Source organism: Camelus dromedarius, chromosome 15 (genome assembly GCF_036321535.1).
Source record: "Camelus dromedarius isolate mCamDro1 chromosome 15, mCamDro1.pat, whole genome shotgun sequence".
Lineage (NCBI taxonomy): Eukaryota > Metazoa > Chordata > Mammalia > Artiodactyla > Camelidae > Camelus > Camelus dromedarius.
This window is the reverse complement of record NC_087450.1, coordinates 51,913,715-51,938,567: the sequence shown is the minus strand read 5'-3', so window position 1 is coordinate 51,938,567 and position 24,853 is coordinate 51,913,715.

Sequence of the window (24,853 nt, the reverse complement as noted above, 5' to 3'; positions counted from 1 at the left end):
GATTTTTCACACCACTTAGGAAACTTGGAGATGGAAATTTTGAGTAAAACGTGTTCACTCGTTTTCATGTTATGCAAGAGTGAAAACAAAAACGCCTCAAACTCAATTTAGGGTGAAGTGGGATGGCGTGGAGTGTCGCCCATGCACGGAAAAAAAAAAGACTCCAAAACTGCTAAATTGCAAAAAGCAAAACTTTGCTTGAGTTTAATTTTTGGTGTGGGAGATTCTCTGGAGGGATTTTGGAAAAAATGATGGAATTTTAAAGCAAATGAGAAACACCATTGACACGCATCTTTGCTGACATGGTTTTAAATAACATACCCATTTCCATGTTTAAGTTGACAAGTGAAGGAAGTAACAAGGCCTGGAAGTTACCGTGGGTGGTTTCCTAGGGAAACAGGCAGTGGTTTTAAGAACTTTATCTCCAAGCTTTCCACTCTCACGACCCCATCCTCTTCAGTACCCTGTAACTTATAAAACTCCATCTCTATTTTACATTTTGATTTTTGTTCAAAATAATATTTCAGACTTCGTTAAACCTCTAAGACACAATTATAAAAATTTCCTATTCGAGGGAAAAGCACTTTTTTTTGGGGGGGTTAACATTTTTTATTGATTTATCATCATTTTACAATGTTGTGTCAAATTGCAGTTTGGAGCACAATTTTTCAGTTATACATGAACATATGTATATTCATTGTCACATTTTTTTCTCTGTGAGCTACCACAAGATCTTGTGTATATTTCCCTGTGCTGTACAGTATAATCTTGTTTATCTATTCTACAGTTTTGAAATCCCGTCTGTCCCTTCCCACCCTCCGCCCCCTTGGCAACCAAAAGTTGAAAAGTACTTTTTAATGTTTACCCCACAGAGTTCAGTTCAGAATGGTTGTGTGACTATTGCTAAGTGTCCATGCATCACCTAGACACAGCTAAAGCTAGCTGCAAATGTGCCCCACACCACCCATCTTCCATCACATCTGCTGATGGAACCTTGGGAAGTCCTCCTGCACTTTCAGTCATTTCTATTTCATACTTGCTTTTGTTTATTCTCATGTACAGTCTCCTTTTCATCAAATGCCTGCTGCTTCTCCATCTTGTGGTCATTCCTCAGTTAAATGATGAGAGGAAACCACAGCTGGAAATAGGACTACGTGGTCCCTGATTCAATCAGGTTGGGGGATCCGGGTAAATATCCATGAAAACGTGAATGATAAGAAAGCAGTAAGAGATACTGTGAGACAAGGTTGATGAAGAGTCAGAGGAACCACTGGTGTGGACAGTGAGAACCTTCTTTTCAGAGAGCAGAGAGCCCTCTGGGCCAGCACGGCCAGAGAAGTCTCCTGGGGCTGAGAGAAGGGAGGAATCTGACCTAGCTCTTGAAGGAGTGGCAGCCTTTGTACCACAATCCCAGTTCACTCCAGTTCTTTGAGCCTCCGTTTCCTCATCTCCCAAGAGACAATACATCCATGTAGAATTACTGAACATTAAAGTGAACAGTGTATATCAAGCACCAGCACAATGCCTGATATATATAGCTCATAATTAGTGGGATTATTATCATTTTTCACTTTAGCTGGAGCAAATGCTAAGACTAAAATGCATCTGTGTATAAAGCAGGATGCTCTTCAATTGTTTGTATATTATCTATGTCCTATGTCTTAGGAACGTGGACACTTACCCACTCCATCCACTAATATGGTCAGCTGAGAACTGGCTGAAGTGGTTGGTCCACTCCTTGTCATCCCCCCAATGCTGGAAGCACCAGGAAAACAAAGAACTGTACTCAACATGCCTCACATTCATGTGACATCAGTTCACTTCCAAATTATGTTCGTGAGAAAGTGGGTGCTATTAAAGTTAGGTTAAAGTGCCTGTAAAATGATTCCAGTTCCCTGGGGGCCACTGAAAAAATAAATCCCCACACAAATTGAAATCCTGGAAGCGAATGGTGTTTCTCTCCTGACAGTGAAGAAGTAATTGAAGCAGCAAAAGGGCTGTGATTCTTCATGTCTGAAACAAGCGTCACTCCTCACTGGATGGTGTCACAAAGGAGGACCTGCAAAAGGAAGGGACAGAGGGAGGGAGGAAGAAAGAGGAGGAGGAGAGAGAGAGATGTGACTCAATATGTTCTTAATTAGCAACTGCAGTAAGGGACAGATCTTAACCACTGGAACTGGACATTCTGAGACTTGGTCGGGGGTGGGAAGGAAAGTGGGTTTCCTCTTTGCCTGAGGGCAAAACATTGGCAGGGTCCTCGCAGAAGCAGAGTGCAGGCTCGGGTTCTTGAAACCCAAGGCAACGCTGGCTTGGAGTTTATCTAGATGAATGTGGAATGTGGCATCTGAAATTCTCATCGCCTTGGCAATTTGGAGTGACGTTCCTCCGACGTTCCAGCGGAAGGTATCCAGAATAAGGTTGACATATTCAATCATCCAAAAAATAAGCAAATCCCAACAGCTTGGATGAAACTCTAAGGGAGGTTAGGCTCTGACATTTGCATCTGTTAAGTGTGTCCATCTCCCTCCCTCTCTCCTTCCTTCTCTCCCTCCCTTCCTTCCTTGTTCATAACATTTTCTACTACTGTAAGATATATATTTAATGTGCATAAAGTATATACGTGAAGTTTAATGAATGATTACAAAGGTAACATCTTGTGAAAAACAGCATCCAGGTCAAGAAATAAGGCATTTACAGACCCTCAGAAGCCTGCACAGGCCTCTACCCAATCTCAGCCTCCTTCTCCCTGACTGGGGGAGCGACTAGGTTAACTATAGTCATAATCATTTCTTTGTTTTCCTGAGAAGCCTTAATGACTTTAATGACCTCTTCATTTTTCATCGTATTTGGAGATCCTAGCTATGCTATTGCATGTAGCTGATGTTCATTTATTTTATTTTCTGTATAGAATCCCCCGGTACGAGTATAGCACAATTAACCATTGTACTGTTGGTGGACAGTCGGGTGTTTTCAGTTTACATTACTGTGGATATGCTTATAAGCGTCCCATGGTGCACATGTCCAAGAGTTTCTCTCATTTATATAGCAAGGAGTAGAAAGATTGGATTATAGAGTCCATGAACCTTCAGCTTTAGGCGATAATGCCAAACCTTTTCCCCCCCAAGTGATTGCACCAGTTTACATTCCAAAAAACAGTGAAGGAGAGTTTGCATTATTTCATATCCTACCAGAGTTGATATTGTTGTACTTAAAAAAAACTGTTGACATTCGGATTCATATTGTGGTCTCACTGTTCATTTTTCTGATTACCTCTAAGGTTGAACACATTTTCATAAGCTTACTGCCAATTTGGAAGGGCCGGTTCATATCTTTTGACCATTTTCCGTATTAGGTTATTTGTCTTTTTTTTTTGAGCATTTATGTAATTCTTTACATATTCTGTTTGACAGTTGTATGTGCAGTGGACACTTTTTCTATTCTATGGCTTGAATTTTCACTCTTTTTATGCCATCTTTTTAACTATTGTATCTTTGCCACATAGAAGTTCTTATTTTTAACATAGTTCAATTACTTGCCTTTTCTTCCATTACTAAATCATTTTTTATTGTAAGACCCTGAAGACATTCTCTTATTTTTTAATCTCAAACATTTATATAGTTTTATGTCTCTTATGTTGGTCTTTAAACAATATGCACTATTTTTTATATGTAAAGTGAGGAAGAGGCATGATTTCATTTTTCTATATGGTTAGTCAATCATTCAAGCATACTTTTTTTGAAAAGACCATATTTACATAAATGAGATAAAATGATACTTCTATAATACTTCAAGAGTTTCTATGTACATGATTCTGTTTCTGAGTTGTATTGTTTGCTATTGGCTTGTGGTTCACCCTGCACCAATACTATATTGTCTTAATTACTATGGCTTCACAAAAAATATTGATTTCTTTTAAAGTAAATACTCCCAGTCTAGAATGTCTATATTACTGGTGTCCCTTTGCTTTTCCATGTACATTTTTTTAAAATATAGAAAAATATTTTAATTTTTTAATTTATTTAAATATTTATTTGTTATGAGAGTATAGTTGATTTACAGTGTACAGCAAGTTGATTCAGTTATACATATATATAAATATGTATTCTTTTTCACATAGAAAACAAATCTATGGTTACCAAAGGGGAAATGGCCAGGGGAGAGATGAATTTGGAATTTGGGATTAGCAGGTGCGCACTACTATATATAAAATAAACAACAAGGACCTACGTATAGCACAGGGAACTTTATTCAATGTCTTGTAGTAACCTATAATGAAAAAGAATATGAAAATGAATATATGTATGTATATGTATGACTGAAACATTATGTGTACACCAGAAATTGACACAACACGTAAACTGATTATACTTCAATACAAAAGATGTAAATTAAAAAATAGTGCTGCTGTGAACATTGGGGTGCATTCTACATACATTTTTAAAACAGTTTGTCAATTTACACACACTAATGAACACTCACATACCCCTCTTTTAGGATTTTGTTCGACCTTGCATTGAATCTATAAATCAATTGGGAAAAACTGTTGGGAAAAATTGACATCTTTAAAATATTTAATCTTCCAAATATCATAAACAAAGCCTTATCTTTCAATTACTTAGGTCTTCTGCAATAACTTTTACCTAAGTTTAATAATTTTTTTCTGTTAAATCTTGCCCAAATTTTGCAAGTTTTATTTCTAGATATTCTATATTTTCTGATATTATAAATGATAGAATTTAAAACTTTTATTATCTATTGATTTATTATAGGTAAATTTATATGTATTTATACATAGTATCTATAGGATAAAAACCATAGCAATGATTTACAGGTAAACATTTCTATTTGATTCCAGCAACTTTGATTTGTTATAATTTATCTGAATATTCTTTTGCATTTTCACATATATAATTATTTCATCAGCCAATAAAGAGATTTTTTCTTTCTTATCTAATATTTAATATTTGCACATCTTTCTATTGCTTTATCATACAGTTTATGACATTCAGTACAGTGCTGAACAATAGTGTTAATTATTAGCCATCCTCGTCTTGGTGAGAAACTCAGAGAAGATAATTAATGGTTAGAAACTCAACCATCAATGATAATATTTGTAACAAGGTTTTTGTTAATATAAACCCTTGTTAAAATTAATGATATCCTCTTTGACTTCTATTGCTAAGATTTTTTAACAATAAATTGTTCTTGTTAAGTAGTATCCAATGTTGCTTGCTTGTTTTTGGGTTTTTTTTTTTAGGTGGCCTTGTGTTTACTGATTACTGAAGTTGATTAATAAAAGATGTGTTCAAATCTCCCTCTAGGATTATAAATTTACTTATTCCAGTAACTTTGTCAGTTTTAGCAAAATATATTTTGAAGTTATATTATTGAAAACTTACAAATTTGAAATTGTTATATTTTCTCAGTAAATAAAGAATTTTCTTGTTATGAAGGGACGCTATTTAAATTTTATATATATATTTCCCTATAGTTTACTTTGTCAACCACTATTAGAGCTGCACCAGCTTCTTTGGGCAGTATTTCTTTTCCATCTTTCTATTTTAAGTCATTTGTACTCTGTGGTTTAGATATGTGTCTTGTATATAGCTTGCACCTGGATACTTTCATTCTGTCCAATAATCTTTATGTTTGACATTAGAAAGTTTATTTTATTTATATATCATATTACAAATTTCGATTTATATACTTTATCCACTTTGGGATTTTTTATTTGTTCTCCTATTTTAATTTTTATGGGAGAATTTGTGATTTTTTTAAAATAATTTTCCTTTTTTAACTTCTGTAAATATACAGTTTCTACAGTTTTAGTAATTACCACTGAAATTAATGCATAATTCTTAAACTTATAACAGTCTAAAATTAATCAGTATTTTTACCCTCCTGCACAATGCATGGACTTTAGATCACAATTTACTCCAGTCACCTGCTTCTTAATGTCTCTGTTTATTTTTGTCTTGTAAACTCCACAGGCATTACTGTAATTTTTGCCCAGGCAGTGTTTGTTTAAATATTATCACACATTTCCACTTTTTCTGTTTTCATTCCATGTTAAGTCTCAGACGTTCCACCTGGCATCAGTTTCTTTCTTCCTAAAATAACACATTTTTCAGAATTTCCTTTATTGAAATCTGATTTGAAATCTGTTTTAATTTGCTTGAAAATGTCTTCACTTTTCCCTCATTTCAGAGAGATGTGTTCTCCCCCACCCCAAAGCCCTGAACACACACAGAATGAAGATGCCGTTCTTCCGGTTTCCACTGTTTCTGCTCCAAGGTCAGGTAGTTTGCCGTTTGTTTAAACATACTGCCTCCCCTCCTCCCGTTAGCTCTTTTATCTCCCGGTTTGTGGTATTTGGCGTTTTTCTCTATGGTTAGGTTGGATTTTCTTTCTCTTATTTTTGATTCATTGAATCTCTTGGCTCTAAAGATGGGTGTCTTTTGTCAGTTCTGGAAAGTTCTAAGCTGTTATATCTCCAGATATTTCCTTTTATCGACTCTATACGTACACTCTGGAAGTCTGATTGGAAATAGGTAAGCCATTCACTTAATCTTCTATGTCTCCTGTCTTCTCTATCACATTTTATATCTCTTTGGCTATGTTATATCCGAATATGTTCTTCCTAGCCTGTCTTACAGTTTACTAGTTATCTTTTTCAGCAGTTTCAAATCCATTGTTAAATCTGATCATTGAGTTTTTCATTTCAAATCTTGCCTCTTTATCTCCTGCATTTTTATTTTTTATTTTTTGATAAATCTGCTGTGTCATATTTTGACTTCCTGTTCTATAGATGCTCTCAAGATTTTCTTTTAATGGATGTAAACAAAGTAGGGATAATTTTTTAAGTATCTTAGGTCTTTGTGAAACTGTTTCTATTGCCCTTTTTTTTTTCTTCTTTTTTGCTGTTTGATTTTTACTGAGGGGTCTTCGTCTCCTTGGTATTTGGGAAATTACTTGAGGGCTTCTTCAAGGCTAGGATGATGGTGCATTCCTTCCTGAAGTGTTGACGTTTGCTTCTGCTATTTGAACCTACATGATCTGAATATTTTTAATGGAGTAAATGTGAATTTGGATTGCCAGTATATGTTGGATATAATGTGTACTTACAATTTCTCAGAGACTTTCCTTTCTTGGTTCCCAGGCATCTTTCTCTATGGTCCCCTCAGGGAAGGAAAGACACAGGTTTATTTTGGGAGATTAGGCAAAGCAGTTTTATTCCTGGTTGGATCCCAGTTTTATGGGCATGTGTTGCCTATTAGACTCTCCTTTTGTAAAGCTTGCACTATCTCTTCTGTCCTCCACATACTATTTTTTAATGTGGTTTTCCCAATACCCTCAGGAAGAAAGCAGCTGTGGGGGTTCCCTCACCTCTCTGGGCTCCCACCTTTAGATTTTGGCCAGATAATGTATCACATATTATCAGTTCTTTGGTATTTGTAATACAAACGTTTATTTTATATAGCATTTTAGATCTTTGCAGAAGAAGAATATATTCAAATAACCTACTTCTTAATCTGAAATTTACTTATTTCTTGACATCTTAGATGCGTTGGAGTAACCTCAGTGTTGTGGCTCTGGCTTTAATGATATATGAGGACTTGAGAGGAAAGGATGGCTGTTTTATATGAATTCCATAGTTTCTAACAATTATGACCAGAAAGTGATTCAGTCCCATGATTTGTAAGACGGTTCATCGTTTTTTTTTTTTCTGATAATGAAAACAGTATGAATTTATTTTTGATAAAAATATAAAAAACAAAATAAAATAAATGAGAAAATTGTTCATCAGCCAGAGAGATAAATCACTGTCTCACTGTTATTATTTTGGTATTATATATACATACACATGTGAGAGTACATATATATATAAATTGTATACATATATGTATATAAATATGTGTGTGCATATATTTATATTTATAGTATTAGAAAATGTTAATCATGTCCTCACATCTATTTTCTAATTGAAGTATAGTCAATTACAATGTGTCGATTTCCTTACTGATTTAGATACAAATATTATGTATCATCAATCTACCATGCCTTAGTCACCCTTTCTTCTATTTCTTTTTTTTAATTTCTTGCTACAATAAATCAATATTTGGTACATAAATCTTGGCTCCCGTTTATCATTATTTTCTCCAGAAACTTTTTTAGAAGAGAAATTGTTGAGAAATTGTTTTTAGATGTCTTGGAAGCCCTCAATATATTCTGGCATATTAATATTTATTTCCACTATAAACGGTAATCTTTTGTAATATGTGAATAAGAATACCTCCATCACACTAATGTGAGGCTGTAAGAATTAAATTGACAACCTTGTAAAACCCAGACACGTCCTCAGTACCAAAAACTGCCCCCTTAGCATTGCTGTACTCCAGTTCCTGCTAACATAGTTGTACAGTTGTAACCAAATAGATCCAAAGTGATGAGATTGCCAAGAGTCTAAATGGCTCCTTTTCCTATCTCACCCTTTGCCTCCCCACTCTTCTCCACCAGTCACTCATTCCTCACCCTCATTAAACATTTACACCATTAGTACAATTTTTTTAATCATGAATTTGCAAATTGGTCTTCCTTACTGCAGCTCAGAGCCCTATCTTTAGCTTGAAATTAAATAGTATTATTTGATTTGTTTACAATCGTCAGAGATGAAAACCCGCATTGCAGATTGCAAAGAATGAGGAAGAGGCCAGAGCACCTGGATTCCTAGTCACAGCCACACCGTAACCTGTGTATGATTTTGGACAAGCCATTCCATTGTGTCCTCTGTATTGTGGGAGACAGTAACACTTGTCTCGATGGCTCCTTGGGGCTGTTATGAGAATCAGATTCAATCTGGCTGAGAAGGTGCTCTAAGTGTACACAGACAGGGTGTGCACATTCGAGATATCATCTGTGGGAGCCAGACCCTAACTTCTGAGAACACGTTTCTGGGCTCTGTTCCCAGCTGCACATTCCCTTGGGTTGGTGATTGTGAGCAGAGCCCTTGAGGTTTGAGAAGCTCTGTTAGCGCTGGAGTGCGAGGAGATGAGAGAGAAAAGATAATATTTCTTTCTCCATAGGGAACTTCCAGCATCTCTGAGGAAACAGAATGTCTTTTGATCAGAAAAGAGCAGAAAATATATTAACCATGGAATGTCCACCAGTGAGACAGTGTCCGTGTATCTGCCCTTACAGGGGACAAGGAACCTTGATCAGTGAGAGCAGGCTGAAAGTAATTTGGTGTGTTTCTGTGTGAGTCACTGGCTGCACCAATTGGGGGTCCAGCAGCAGATCTCCTCGGTGGGCTGCACCAGGACTCCCAGTGTCTTCCCAGAGGTAAACGGAGGACAGACAATTCTGGAAGCTATAAAACAAAGTAAATAATCAAATCTACTTACAAAATCCGGTGCCTACAGTACCAAGCAGGTAAACGTATATAAGTCTGGGAGAGTATGTATTATTCAAAGGAAACTAGCCATTATTCAGATGCAGCCTCTTGCAACCATAGTGGATAGTGAGAAACTGTGTGTGTGTGTGTGTGTGTGTGTGTGTGTGTGGTGAGAGTCTGGCAGTGGGGAAGGGCTTGGATAATCAGTGCATCTATTGAAGCAGAGAAGCAGGAACAGAAGCAGCAGGGGTGAATAATCTATGCCCACATGACTCTCTGCACTGAATTCTTTCAGGAGCTGCCCCTAAGCAGTGCCACCAAGAGTTAATATTCTTCTGAGGCCTAAATGTATCTCCCTGTGGGTGTTGGAGGGCCATTTTGTAGAAATATGTTTTTCAGAGCTACATGTATGCCTCTGTTTCAAAGGGACTGCCCAGGCCAACCCTGGTGGGGCCAAACAAAATACTCCCAAGAGCTGGATGTGATGTGTGTGTCCACCAGTTTGAGTCTTCTCTTCTTAAGGAAAGGAAATCTGTTCAAAATCAGCTTCTAAGGAGATGCTTCACCCTTATTTCAGTCATTTTTCTTCCTTCCTTTCCCTCTCTTCCTTGTCTTCTTGTCTTCCTCATCTTCCTCATCTCCTCTGTTTTCTTCTCCTTTTTTTTTTTTCTGTTGAGAAAACCAGAGTTGTATTTTCTTTCTCACGTCTCCTAACCCTGAATTCATAGCCACAGACCCAGAGCGCATACACTGAACTTAAAGGAAGAGCCAGAAGCTGCCCCTCTAGAGAGGCCGGGATAGGAAGGGAAGATGAAGCTGGAAGTGATTTGCTCTGCGTGAGTCTAAGTGTCAATGTCTCTCATGTACTTGGATACTTCAGAAACAATAACCAAACTCTTCAAAGTTCCCTTTGGACCTTCCTCTTTGAAGAGATAGCTCCTAAAAGCAGTGTTTGGAATCCTGGGATGGCAGAGGATGTCTCTGCCCCTGGCTTGTGTCATTTCCCAGAAGAAGGGGAGAGAAACATTCCCGTGACTCCCCCACCGAGATGGCCAAAGAGAAACACGAGCCGAACACGACTGCATGTGCATGGTTAGGTTGCAGGGCAAAAACGTCCTCTGAGATTTCCCCTCTGACCGTTAAGGAAACATCCCTGGTTAGTGCCAAAGACAGACCCATCTTGCTTTGTGGAAGTAGCACGAGCGAAGCATAAACACACCTCCTTCTCCCAGATGCTCCGGGCTCTGTTTACAGATTAAATCTCAGGATGTATATATTTGATGTTCTTATTCCGGGATATTAATGGCAAAATGAACTTGTCTGGTGATGGCTCCGTCACATTAATGTCTGATGGACGGTTCAGATGTGAAAGGTGCACAGGACGTCTGAGGACTCCGCGTGTGCTCCTCGGAGGCTGCAAGGCTGGAATGTGAGCTTGTTTAGAGTGAACCCAAATGGAGTCGATCTAACCCTGCAGGAGTGGAGTCATCTTAAATACCACAGCCCCAGAAGGCAGGGTCTTGGTAAATAGAATAAAATGTGCAAAATATTTACCTTGTGATTAGCAATCTGCCTAATGCAGTCGGGCAGCATTTTTAGGAAGCTTTGTGGGTTTTAACCATTAATTCAAAATTTATAGCCAGTTCAGAGTTCAACTAGTGACGGGGCTCTGCGGGTTTGCGCTAATAAGGACATGGGAAACCCTGTCTGTCTCACTGAGGAGACTCCAGAGCCCCAAAGGCAACCAACCAAACTTCTAAAACTGGTAGTAAAGAACAGTTCTGACAAAGAGGTTTAAGTTAAAAAATTGTTAGGAAAAGCAACTGTATTTTTTTCTGGATCTTGCTTTGTAATAACCAGTTGAAAGTAAACATCAGAGGCAGGTGAATATGGACACAATTTTCATCATTTCCGGAATATTTAACTAACTCTACAACTGCTTTAAAAAGATGAACTTCTTTTTTTCTTTTTTTTTTTCTCATGGTAAGTTTCTTTGTCTCGTGACCAGAAAAGAAAATAACAGAAATACTTCAACTTTTAAAAAAACCCATTCCAATGGACACAATGCCAAGAACAGCTGAGACTCTTGCTTCGTGCCCTTTTTAGTGGCCATTAAATCCAGAGTCCCTGTGTGCCCAATACCATGTCAGGTACAAAGGACAGAGAGGTGACTCAGACATGAATGCTGCCCTTTGAAACTACCTTGTTCTTCAAGAGGCGGTAGCTGAGGTGTGCTCTCTATGGGAATCTTTTTTTGTAAGACAAAAGTGTCCCCCCAAGAAATGCTACCAGCATCTTCCATCCCTGCTCATTCCTGACTCATACTAAAAAAAAGTCTTAGGCAGGAGTGAGCTTGGGAAAAAAAAGAAAGAAAGAAAGAAAGAAAAATGAGAAGTAAATACATTTGACAATAAATTTGAGATCATAAACCTTGGGATTCTTTTTATAATACCACGTACTTCAAAATCAGGCAGTTATTTTTCATTCGACATGGATTTAAAGGTAGCTCAAAAAAAACATAGGATTAACTGTAAGTAGTGGGAGAGCGAGTGGGAGCCAAACTTCCAAATAAACACATCAGAGGCTTGGTCTAAAAAAAGGCAGAACACAAATAACCTCCTCTTGATGCGCCTACAGTTTCGTTTAACTGTTCCCAGGTCGTGAACTAATTTGCCAAAAAAGAGGTTAACTCCAGTGCAGCAAGGCGACGTTTCAGGAAACAGGTTTGTGCATGTGGCCTTTGGAGGCTGGGCCACTCGAGGCCCTGCTGGAGAAATGGCTCTCAGAGGAGCACTTCTGCAAACTCTTTAGTGTAAGTTAGTGGCAGAACGGGCGATGCATTCGAAAGCTGGAGAATATGGGCCAAACACAGACTTGGCTGATACCCAAATGTTGAAGTCTCCAAATCAAAGAATTAGCCTTAACGAATCTGTTTTGAGAGGCTGTGTCATCTCGGGCAGCCCGCTTCCCTTCCTTCCGTGGCAAGGTGTCCTCCCTGTAAAACAAGGAGCAAGGATGAGCTCCTCTTTCAAGCCCCTCCCAGCACGCAGAGGTCCTTCCCCAAGGACTCAACACAGGAAGGCTGGCCTCTGCCCCCAGAAGCTTCCAATTGAACGAAAACAGTCAAGTAGCCAAAGTCCTGGGAGCTCAGCTGCAGACCGATTTCCATTCACGCTCATCTTTCAGAACCCTGGGACTGGAGGATGAGCGAAGCATTATATCATTTCCAGGCACAGACCTAAGTTCTTTCTTCAAGTCTCATGATTTCTCCTCGAATTTTACACTTCATCATTTGCTGCCTCATCTGACCTAACTGAGTGAGTCTCCTGATTTTCATGTGTGTGGAAGCTCCCTGGGGATTGGGGTAAACATGCACACTCTTGGGCCTTCCTTGTTTCCAAGGACTCTCATTCTGCAGGTCTGGGCTGGGGCTGGGGCCAGGGAAAGGCATGCTAAACAAGCACCCCAAGGACTCCCACGGCCTGTGCTTTGAGGAATGCTGTTCTAACTGTTCTGAATTGGGGGTTCATCTCCTTCACGCACTCAGTCTCCCCGGGGGCCAAGGCCCCATCTGACTTTGCAACATAGCAGAGAGCAAGGCGAAAGAAAGGGGCATGCCAGGTGTTCAGTCAATCACAAGCCATGTGTTCAACACAGTTCAAGGCGGAAGTGAATCAATGAAAGAGTAGAATGCACATAATCAGGAAGGTCATTCTCACCATCAACTACCAAACACTGAAGTCTCGTACAACCCTTCAGGCGACGCTGGAGAAGCCCCAGTGAGTGGGAGAGGGGGCACAAGGCAGACTCTGAGGGTGGGGCTCCATCGGGCCACCAGAAAATGTAGGCTGCCAGCAAAGGGATACAGCTTCTCCAGCAAACACATTTGTCCAGAGGGAATCCCTAAGCAGCCACTATATTTTAAGCTGCATCCCTCAAAATGTCAAAAGTGGGATTAAGTGTAATGATCGTCAATTCACTCCTGTCCTCCTGGTACTGCGCTGAGCATCACAGCCCATTTGGGGTTGTAGGGCAACGGGGGAGGAGGGGGTTGGGGACGGTCTTTAAATGTAACCAAATAGAGTGAGCTCCACTCTGTCTTGGGGGGATAAAGCAGTTCACAGGCTGCTACTTTTTTGTGACATAGCTTTTATGGGGGGAGAGCCAGAATATTAAGCTCATTGCTTCCAGATGGGGAGGTTGGACAAGACAGAGAGGCCTTGGCTCTGAAAGCCTGGACGCCGTGGTGCGATAGGGATGTGACATATTGAAGTAATCGAGATAGAAGATCTGGCTTTAGCCAAGGCTGTCAGATAGATACTTTTTAAAACATTACATGGTTTGTAACAAGGTATTGTGTATCCTCCCAGAAACCCTGCCGCCTCAGTCTCTGGGAAGGCGGTGGGGGGAAAAGTGTGCTTATTTTGCTTGAGTTACTAAAGCTCCTTTTATATATGAGGAATTTGGCATCTCTTGGCTGGGAGCGGCTGAGCCAACAGTCCGATGCACTTGTAATGTAGATCATGCTAGTGACTCGCTAAGTAAGTCCAGGTGCTTGCATAAGAGGCAGGGTCCTAAGCACTCCCTTATTTGAGCCCTGAAGCAATCATGGCCCGGTGCCTCAAATGAGCCTCAAATCTGTTTAATAAATCATCTGTCTATTTATAGAGTTAATCCCAAGGAGAAATCCTTCAGGTTGTCTGGTGGGACCTCCTCCACCAGAGGGCGCCCAACACCCACCTCATTCGTGCCGGGCTGCTCTTGTTTCACCAGGAGTTTCAGCCTGCCTGGAAGCCCTTTGTCCGGTCCTTTCCTTCTCCTGTCACTTTCAGGCCCTGGATGCATGCATATGGACTAAAGCAGGGTGGGGATGGGGAAGAAAACCCAGACTTCTCTGGCAGGTCTCCTCCTCCAGTGTTCACGGCAACAGTTTTGTTCTGGGATGGCTGGCATGGGCCCACAGTAGAAAGGGAGAGAAGGTCCAGCTGCGTTTGGAAATCCCTCATTTGCAACGTGCCGGTTTACTCGTAATTCTCTTAGTCAGGCGACAGCCCCTTCCTTGGTGAACTTCACACCTGAGAACAGGTTGGGGCATCTCCACGGGCCCAGGGTCTGCTTCGCATTTCAAGGGCTGGAAACTGTTAAGCTTGTATATCGATTAAAATTTTGTATTAGCTTTTCCTCCCTTTCAATGTAATTTCAGGATATTTAATTGCAACCAACCATCTGCGGGGAGCGGGGAGGAGGTACTTGATGTGAAACAGCACACAGGGAAAGCCGGCCAAGTACGAAAAGATTGCAGCTCGGGGCTGTGTGGTTGTGACAACCGAAATCTCTTTTGTTCTCCCGGGCAGGCTCTGAAACCAAAGCCACAGGAGATCTCGCTCTGAGCTTGGAGTCAAGGTGACCAGTTGTCCAGGCGGGCCTCCCGGCTGCCTCTGGGGACTTGGGCAAGTCCTTGAAAGTTTCCTGGCTTCAGTCACCTGGTTAGATGCTGGGGAGAGGAAACGCCTGCCGTTTGCCACTAGCCATGGGGATGTGGAGAGAAATGGAGTGAGTCTTCAGAAAGGCCAGTCTCTGCGGACTGTGGTGGATGTTAGTTATAATGACCTAGCTTCAAAGTGACTCAAACATCAGGGAATGATGGTTCTACTGAGATGAGTAAAGAAACATTAGTCAAACATGAGTCCCCTCGGTCTTGCTGAAGGGTGATGGTTACTTGTTCAGATGTCTGCAGGTCCAGGCAGGTAATGCAAACATAATTATGAAGGAATTCCTGCCACAGACAGAGCACATGCACAGTAAATATTTGTTGACCAAATGAGTGAATAAGAGTGAATAAGAAGGGACAAGGCCAAAAACAAAAAAAAGTGAGTCTGGGATAGGGCATTAGGGAATGGTGGGGACCATGTTAAACTGGAAGAGACATGCTCTGTCTTTGCTGTTCAAATTATAGTTCTTCAAAACACTACTTTAAATATCTTCTGACTTAATGGCCACTGATTTATATCTCTACATTCACTTTCATGTATACTTAGGGCTACTTAAAAGACCAAGAAAGGAGGAAAATTAAAAAATTTGGTAGTATAGGAAGTCCCCAATCTGCCTAGAAGAGCCTGATTTTGATATCCCATCTTTGCTCAGAAATGCAGGTCTATTTTCCCTTCTACTTACCCACTTCAGATTAGGGTAACCCACTTTGGAAATAGTAGACATATGGAGGGTACCATGTAGAATGAAGGGTCATAGCAGCCGTCTCTACTGCAGACCTCGATCTGGAGGGCAGATTGATACACGAATGATCAATCCCTGCTTGTGGTCCTCAGGAAAAGGCCTTGTCAACAGAACCACAAGGTTATGATGGAGCCAGAGGGAAAGCTGGCCTGAATTTAGACCCGGTCATGGAACGGGGCTCTCCTCGGTTCACAGGGCTCTTTGTGAGGACCCATGAGATAATGTCACGTGAAAGGGCTTTGTAAATTGCAATGTGCTCTATCAATATAAAGAGTTAACGCTATTGACTTGGGGGAGAAACTGGAGGAAACATTCTCATATGAGTTCATTACATCCCTTCCATTGGATCATTGGCTTGGCTTTTTCTATAACTGAATAACGTGCCTGTTTATGGGGTCAACTTTGTTTTTTGTTTTTTTTCCTAAAGCTATTTCTGACTTGAATTAATGTGTCTTGATCAGGTTGGCCTGTTACCCCTGACCCTCACTCCTTGCTCACCTGCAGCTGGGCCCCATCCTTGGAGTGGATGTGGGGCAATGAGCCGTGGGACTAAACCCTCCACAGGCCTCTCTCTGTGCTCTGCCTCCCCCAAACCACAGCAGTGGGCCTCACTCTCACTCATTCATTGTTTGCATTTCTTCCATTTCTGTATCTCCCTTAATGATATTTAGTTGCAGATTTCCTACATTATATTTTAGGTGCCACATGGTTTCATCCTGGAGCCCAGAGAGAGGCAGCTAGCATCACTCAGAAGCAGGTAAGGTGGAGGGCGTGGCCAAGCCACCTCTTCCCGCCAGCACCCCGCACTACTCCCGGCCCCGGTGGAGGCAGATGCTTAAAGTTATGTTTCTAATAAGAGGCATGGATTTGCACTGCCTAATGATCAAAGTCAAACGCCTAAGCCTGGAATTCGAGGCTCTCCAAATCTGGCAAGATCCTTCTTGCCTTATCCTCCCCCACTTCCTTATAAGTACCCCGAGCTTCAGGCACCACAGAGCACCCCCCTTTCACGCACACGTCCCACATTTTCTCCCATCCAGCCTTGAGACAGACAATTCCTTCTGCTTGAAACATTTTTTTTTCCTTTGGAATGTCTGCCTGTTACAATCATGAACCTTTATAGAGAGAAATGCTTATACACCCCTCGGATTTCCATAATGAGGGAGAGGGAAGGTGAAGCGTCACTACCCTCTCTGGGAGAGGCAAGGACGGAGAAAGACTTCTTACTTATCTCCTTACATTTCACCAAGAAGAGGAGGGACCAGAACCAGGACCTAAGCAGGCTGGGCTCGGCCCCGCCCTCCCACCCCCTTTGTAGGGCTCCTGCTGGTTCCCTTGGGCCAGGGCTCAGCAGAGTCAGGAGACCCTGCTCTCTGCACCTGTCCCTCCGCTGCGGCAGGACCGGCCTGGAGCAGCGAGGCCCCTGTGGTTGGCAGGATAAGCCCGGCAGTCTGCAGACCCAGGCCTGCCCTCTCTGGAGTCCCCCAAACTTTCCGCTGCAAGAGGTGGGGGTGGGGGGCGGCTGTGTTCTCCTTCGTTCTGATTTGTCTCTCTTGCTTGAGTTGGTGCTGATGCTGAGGGGAAAAGAGCAGTTATGAGTCATAGCTTTCAAACCTCAACAACCAAATAGCACATCTTCACAGACGTCTCCTCTGACCCCTTGACCTGGTACCCTCCGGCCCTCCCTTTTTCCTCTCTGGGTGACTCCTGTGGAACTTCAGAATTGTGCTGTACGTGTTCACCCTTCTGTTCAACCCCTATTTGTAGGTGTTTGAAGAGCTGGGATTCTCCTGAATTTCAACGTCACGAGAAGTCACATGTCAAGTTGTGGTTTCCTCTGAAAATCCAATTCTCAGCATTCATGTGGTATCATGAGAACAAAACTAGACAGAAGGCCTGGATTTAAGCCTCAGATTGAGGCCTATAAAATATGGACAGGCTTTTAGGTGCCAGTAATGATGCTGGGTGCTTTTTGAGACATAATCTTGAGATAGTTGAGTAATGTTTCCTTTTTTATAATGATGATCGCTGATGCTCAAACACGAAACAAACCAAATGTACCTAAAACAACAGTAAGGAAACAGTGATCTGCTTAGGCCCCCGTAGCCAGTGGTTGGGAGGCTCAGGGCTGAGCCTGCAGACTCTTGACATCAGATGTTCCGTCCCTTGCGTCTCATCACACACGTTTCCTCTGTGCCTCTTGCCGTCCCTCTGAGGCCACAAGAGTAGCCTATCAAACATGTCCAGAGCCACATACGGCAATAAGTGATAAACGTCAAAATAAATGCTCCAGGCTGCAAGTGTGCTCAAGATTCCACGCAGGGCTCATCTCCGTGGCCTTGTATGTTCCTCGCAGCCTTAACAGAAGGAGCAGGATTGATTGGAGCCCGGGAGGGAGATTCTTGAGTGGGCAGAGAGGGCTAGGAAGGGCCTTCTAGTAACAAAGGAGCAGAGGGGGCTAGATTGAGGGAAATTCAGGACACTGCGAACCAAGGTTGATGTTTGGATGAGATGGGAGGTAGAGCTAGAAAAGAGTTAGATCTTTACTTGATGGGATAGTGGTTTCTCATTTAGGATGAACCACAGTGTCACCATTTTGAAGACACACCCCCGGTCCCTAGACCTGCCAAGTCAGGATCTCCTGGGGTGGGTGGGGGCAATTGCAATCTTTTTTATCTTCCACATACGCCTCTGATGCTGTGTCAAGGATGAAAAACGTGAAGAAAGGGAGGCCGTTAAGCTGACACGGAGCCCTGGGTTGAGATTCACGAGTCCTGGATTGGAGTTCTGGTCTTGGCATTTATGGTGTTGAATTGGGGCAAATCACTGTCCGCATCTCGATTTTCTAATTTTTAAAACAGGAGCAATCACAGGTGAGTCAACCTCCCTCCAAAGGACATTATGATGAAAAAGCAAACTGCTGGTCTGAAAGCCCAGCCCAGCACATGCCCACAGGAGAACATAAGTACAGATGAGCTGAGTCTCTGAATTGGCAGGTGCTGCAGGTCGCTGGTGTCTGGGGCTAGCAGGGCGCGTGGTGGGATCGAGCACTGAGGATCGGTGGGCCCTGGCGAGTGGCTAAGGCAGGGTTTCAGGTGTGAGCTGATAAAGTACAGAGATGGTGAGGCCTTGAGGACATCTGTGTGGCCACAGTCCAAAGGGATTCCAGTTCTCTGTGGGTGAGAGACAAGGAGGTATCCACACTTGCAAATGAAACAAGCCTCTCCCAGTGCTGGACTGGGAGCCCTGGAAGGACTGGAGGGCAGAGAGATGCAGTTCTAGTTTAGGAAAGTTGGCTCTTTTAATACAAACTCACAAGCAGCCTTACTGGGGGAATGAATGCCCATGTATTCTGTCTTCCAGAATATGGTCAATGATCCCAAAGAGATGTCAAGGGCAGAAGCACTGGGAGGGGGACCTTCCAGGCAGGACAGGGGTCTGGGGTCTCTGATTCTGGCAGCAGGTGAGGGGGGAGGACAGGGAGGCAAAACTCTGAAGGCTGAGCAAAAGCCGAGCGGAGATCAACTCCACAGCCCCGATGCTCCCAACTTGTTCCCTGGAGCGACTCCCTCTGATCCTGAAAGAGTTACTACCCCTCAGGGTTGGGGTGGGGGCCCCTGCTCCCCTCCCTCCACTCCTGGCAGCCACAGGACCCATTATCTCATGAACTTTCCCCAGATCCCCGGGAGATAAGTATTTCCTTATGGTAATGATTGTTATGCTCATTTTACAGCTGAGCACGTGGAGACAGAGAGATGGTCCTGAAAAGAGGGAAACATTTTCTTCCTTTTCTCTGGACTCCGTCAAGTTCAAATCATAAAACTGAAAGCACAGGGAAGATCTCTGAGTATTTCCAAGCCCGAGGTAGCAGGGAGCAGCCCTAGGAGAAGGAATGCTTATTGCGGGCTTGGTGTGCTGTAAAATTTATGTCCAATTTTTTTGAGGGGTGGGGGGTAGTTCCTTTTTATCTCCTTTTTATTTTCATATGCCCATAAAGAAAGTTGGAGTTTCAGAAATAATCTTGGGCAGCCTGCATTTTGCATAGGAGGAAATCAAGGCCAAAAGAAGGAAATTGTTAAACAGGCTCTGAGGGGAAACGCTGAGCCTCCAACTCCCAGCTGCATCGATGCCCCGCTGACTCCTCACCTAAACTGTTTCACATGCGCCGTGGGCCGATTCGCAGGGCAAAGGCATCTCCAAGGGGAACGCTGCCCTTCCTCAAGGTCATCGCGAGAGCCTGGTTAGGGGCTGGACTTATCTGCAAAGTTTGAGAAACATATTGAAATTATCAAGACTTGGAACACGGCCGTCCTTTGCGCTGAGCTTTCACCGCCTTATTGAGTTTCTAAACTTGAACTTCTCAAGGTTTAGCCAGTCAGTTTTATTTGCCTCATCAGAAGCCCTGCAATCTTAAGCTGGTCCCCCAGGCCCTGGGGTGAGGATTCGGGGAGGTATGGGAGCCACGCTCACTCCACAGCCCTCCAGGACTGACCAGGGAGAGGGGTTCCAGGGAACCTCCCCAGCCTGGGCACAGTCTGGGCCCTGGGACCCCCACGCAGGGAGGGGCACAGACGGGGCAGCCTGGGTGGCTGCCCTCCGGATGACTTCCCAGGTAGGAAGACAGGCCACCAACATAGAGCTGTGGGCCTGAGTTACAAGAACCAACATGGAGGTCACTACAGAACAGCTCCTTTCTAAGCAAGTGATCTGTTACTGGAGGCTTCCACAATTACAAATTTGAATAACCCAAGTTGATTTTATTATAAGCATAAAGAGGAAAAGAAGAAAAGATGCATTTTTGAGACTTAAAAAAACTAATTTTTTTTTGCCTTTGAATTTACTTTTAAGACAACAAAATGGATTTTATTTTCAGGAAACTTAGAGAAGTTTGTTATTTTTTTTTTTTTTCTTGAGGTTAATTCTGATGTTCTCCTAAATCTACTCTAAATCAACTGCTTGAGTTATCTTGGCAGATATTTGATCATCTTAGTATTTTATCACATCTAAATCTATTTCATAATGTTTTTATTCTCAAGAATGTTTCTCAGCAAAAGCACTGTCCTTGCTATTCAAAGCACCCTTGGATAGCATGGATATAAGATAGAGGGAAAGTGTTTAAATTATAAGAACACCAAGTAATGAAAGAAAGAACAGGAAGGGTGCCCCTCCTCACCTTTTTGGGTAAACAACAGACTGGACAGAGCTGGCAAATACAGCACTGCCATGGAGCAGTAGTGAAAACAGCGTTTACAAGAAATTTAGCACTATTGATCACTAAGCAACTCTCAATTTTTGTAAATTTTGAAGATTTGTGATATTTTGAATTTTGATCAGTTTGTGGACTATGTTTGAATTCATCCAACTTTCTAACTATACTGTACAATATAAAAAATAACGTGGAAGTTCAGAGAAGGGAGTAGGGGGAAAAGACTAGAATCAGAATTAAAACCCACAACTTTTGCTTCCGGGCAATTTTATACATGATTTACTCAGCAATGTTATCTACCAAAGATGCACCATCCTTATGTTCTTAGCACGTTTGACACAACCCATTGTCTCTTTCAGGGAAAATCACTGCCGAGAAGGCATCATATTAGACATGTTCATTTCATTCGGTTCCGAGGACGGTGCTGTAGTCAGTTTCTTCATGGCCCAGTGCCCGTAGAGTGCTGTGCTGTTTCCCTGTGTCCCTAGTCTTTCTACAATTGTGGCCCCTTGAGTCCTGGCAGTTCTGAACTCCAATGTTCATCTCTCTGGCCCCTAAATATGGCATCTTAGCAACTACCCTCTGCTAGGCTTTGTAGCCTCTCTCCCTGCACCAAGAATTGACAAATACACCAGGTCCAAGCAGCACCAAAATTGTGCGTGCAAATTAGCCCCGTAAATCTTGGCTGCTACGGTAGCTCTCTGCTGCCTTTGTTTTAGTCTACTTGTCTTGCTGTCTCAGCTAGAATAGTGGTTTGCTACAGCTACTGCATCATAACCAGAAGTGAAAGATAACATGTGTTCCTGAGATTTGTGTATGTAGATCTGGGTCATTCTTTTTAGCAGATGAATAGAATTTACATATATAGGACATTGTATTTATTTATAGTTGGATATTTGAGTGTTTCCCAATTTTTTCACTGTTTGAAACAAGGCTGCTGAATTTTCCTGGACGTGTTTTCTTGTGCATCTTTGAGACTTCCTCTAGAATATACATCTGGAAGTGGGATTGCAGAGCCAGAGAGGACGCTTATTTGTAATTTCATTACTTATTGCCAATTTTCCTTCCAAAGAAGACGATGCTTCTTTATGTTTTCCCCAGCAGGGTGAAAGTGTTTCTGTTTACCGCTGTCTTCCATAACATTTGATTGTGAGATCATTTAATATTTGATCATCAAATGGAAATGGATTTGTATCTTATTTTATTAATGGGGCTCTCAAGTTCATTCCATTCCAGGGTTCTACTTTTGGAAAAGCTTGTTCACATCCCTGGTCTATTTTTCAAGTGGGTTTTTGTCTCTTCATTATGAATCTATTTTTTCTTCTAGTTTTATTGATATATAATTGACATGTAGCATTGTGTAAGTTTAAGGTGTACAGCATAATGATTTCGCTTACAAACATCATGAAATGATTACCATGATAAATGTAGTGAACATCCATTATCTCATATAGATATTTAATTAAAGAAATAGAAAAAAAAAATTCCTTGTGATGGGAGCTCTTAGGACTTGCTCTCTTAACAACTTTCATATATAACATACAGCAGTGTTAATTATATTTGTCATGCTGGATATCACATCCCTACTACTTACTTATCCTTTAACTGGAACTTTGTACCTTCTGAATACCTTCATCCAATTCCCCTTACTCCCACCCTCTGCCTCTGGTAACCACAAATCTGATTTCTTTTTCTATGAATTTGTTTGTCTGTTCATTTGCTTTGAAGTATAATTAACCTACAACACTATGTTAAAGATATCACCTCACAGCTGTCAGAATGGCTATTATCGAAAGGACAACAAATAACAAGGGTTGGCGAGGCTGTGGAGGAAGGGAACCCTTGTGCGCTGTTGGTGGGAATGTAAACTGGTGTAGCCACTGTGGAGAAGAGTATGAAGGGTCTTCAAAAAGTTAAAAATAGAAATACTATACAATCTAACAATCTCACTGCTGGGTATTTATCCAGAGAAAATGAAAACACTAATTAGAAAAGATATGTGCATTCCTGTATTCATTGCAGCATTATTTATAATAGTCAAGATATGGAAGAAATCTAAGTGCCCATCAATGGATGAATGGATAAAGAAGATGTGGTATATATACACAATGGAATATTACTTAGCCATAAAAATAATGAAATCTTGTCATTTACAACATCATGGATGGACCTAGAGGGTATTATGCTAAGTGAAATAAATCAGACAGAGAAAGACAAACACTGTTGTGAGTTTACTTACATGTGGAATCTAAAAAACAAATTAAAATGGTCTTAAGAACCATCCAAGACAGCCTATAGCTTTCCTTTATAGTCACTCCTGGCTTTTGCACACAATAAGGCGCCTTGTATTTTGTATGTTGACTGTGGTGATGGAAGCACAGATCTATGCATGTAAAAAACAAATCAAATGAACAAACATGACAAAACAGAAATGGAGTCATAGATACAGAGAACAAACAGGTGTTGCCAGAGGGGAGGGGTGTGGAGGGAGGAAAGAAATAAGTGAGGGAGAAAGAGATACAAACTTCCAGTTGCAAAATAAATGAGTCATGGGTATGAAATGTACGGTGTGAGATTACAGTCATTAATTATGTAATATATTTGGTGACAGATCGTAACTAGACTTGTGGTGATCATTTTGAAATGTACAGAAATATTGAATCACTGTGCTGTGTAGCACGGATCTGTTCTTTATACAACCAGGATCCCAATTAATCCTTAGTCTGTTGTATATGTGGGAAATCAATCTGAAAGTATTTATTGAACACCTTCTACATGTAGTGCTAGGGACACGGGGGTGAATAAAACAAACTGGGTTTCCATTTTCATGGATTGTATATTGTAGTTGGGGAGGCATGTTATCAACAAAATTCATCAAATAATTAATTAATTAATTAATTAATTTTAGATTAGAAGAAATATTCTAAAAATGAAACAGGAAAATGAGATAGAGAGTGATGGATATGCAAAGTGCTAATTAGAGCGGAGAGGTCCCAGAAAGCCTCCAGCTAAGGCTGGATGAGAAGAAAAAGTTCCATGATACGATTTTAAAAGAGATAGGTTTTATACTTTCCTTCTCTGATATTTCATTGTCAGTGCAAAGAAACGCAATAGATTTCTGTATATTAATCTTGTATCCTGCTACCTTGCTGAGTTCGTTTATCAGCTCTGTAGTGGAATCTAAAAAAAGGAGACAAATGAACTTACTTACAAAACAGAAACAGACTCACGGACGTAGAAAACAAACTTGTGGTTACCAGAGGGGGAAGGAAAAGGGGTGGAGAGATAAATTGGGAGTTCGGGATTAGCAGATACAAACGACTGTATATAAAATAGATAAACAGTGAGGACCTACTGTATGGCACAGGGGACTATATTCAGTTCCTTGTAATAGCCTATAATGAAAAAGAGTATGAAAAGGAATATATGTGTATGTGTATAACTGAATCCCTATGCTGCACATGAGAAATGAACACAACATTGTAAACCGACTATATTTAAAGAAATAATTAAAAAGACGAAGTTCCATGAAGCTGACTGACCAGGTGTGCACCCTGGATTCAGATGGCCCAGGGTCACATCCTCCGTCCATCAGCTGTGACTCTAGAGCAAGTTCTCTAAACTCTCTGTGCTTCAGTTTCCTCTTGTGTGATGTGAGGATCATATTTCCAGTAGGCAGGCCTCTCAGATGCCCCCTGGTGACCTTTGTCTCCAGGTACCCATGTCCTTGTGTAATTCTGTGGAACCTAGGCTGGACCTAGTGACTCACTCCTAATGACTAGAATACAGCCAAGTGCTAGGCTGCCACTCTGAGAAGAGGGTTTAAAGGGCAGTGGCTTGCATCCTGCTGACTCTCTCTCTCACTCTCTCTTGCTTGCTCTCTTTAGGAAGCCAGATGCCATATCAAGGGATCCAAAGGACGAGGATCTAAGGATGCCCTCCAGCCAGTAGCCATCACGGAATTCAGTCCTGCTAACAACCACAGAGGGAGCTTGAAGTGGATCCTACTCCAGATGGATGAG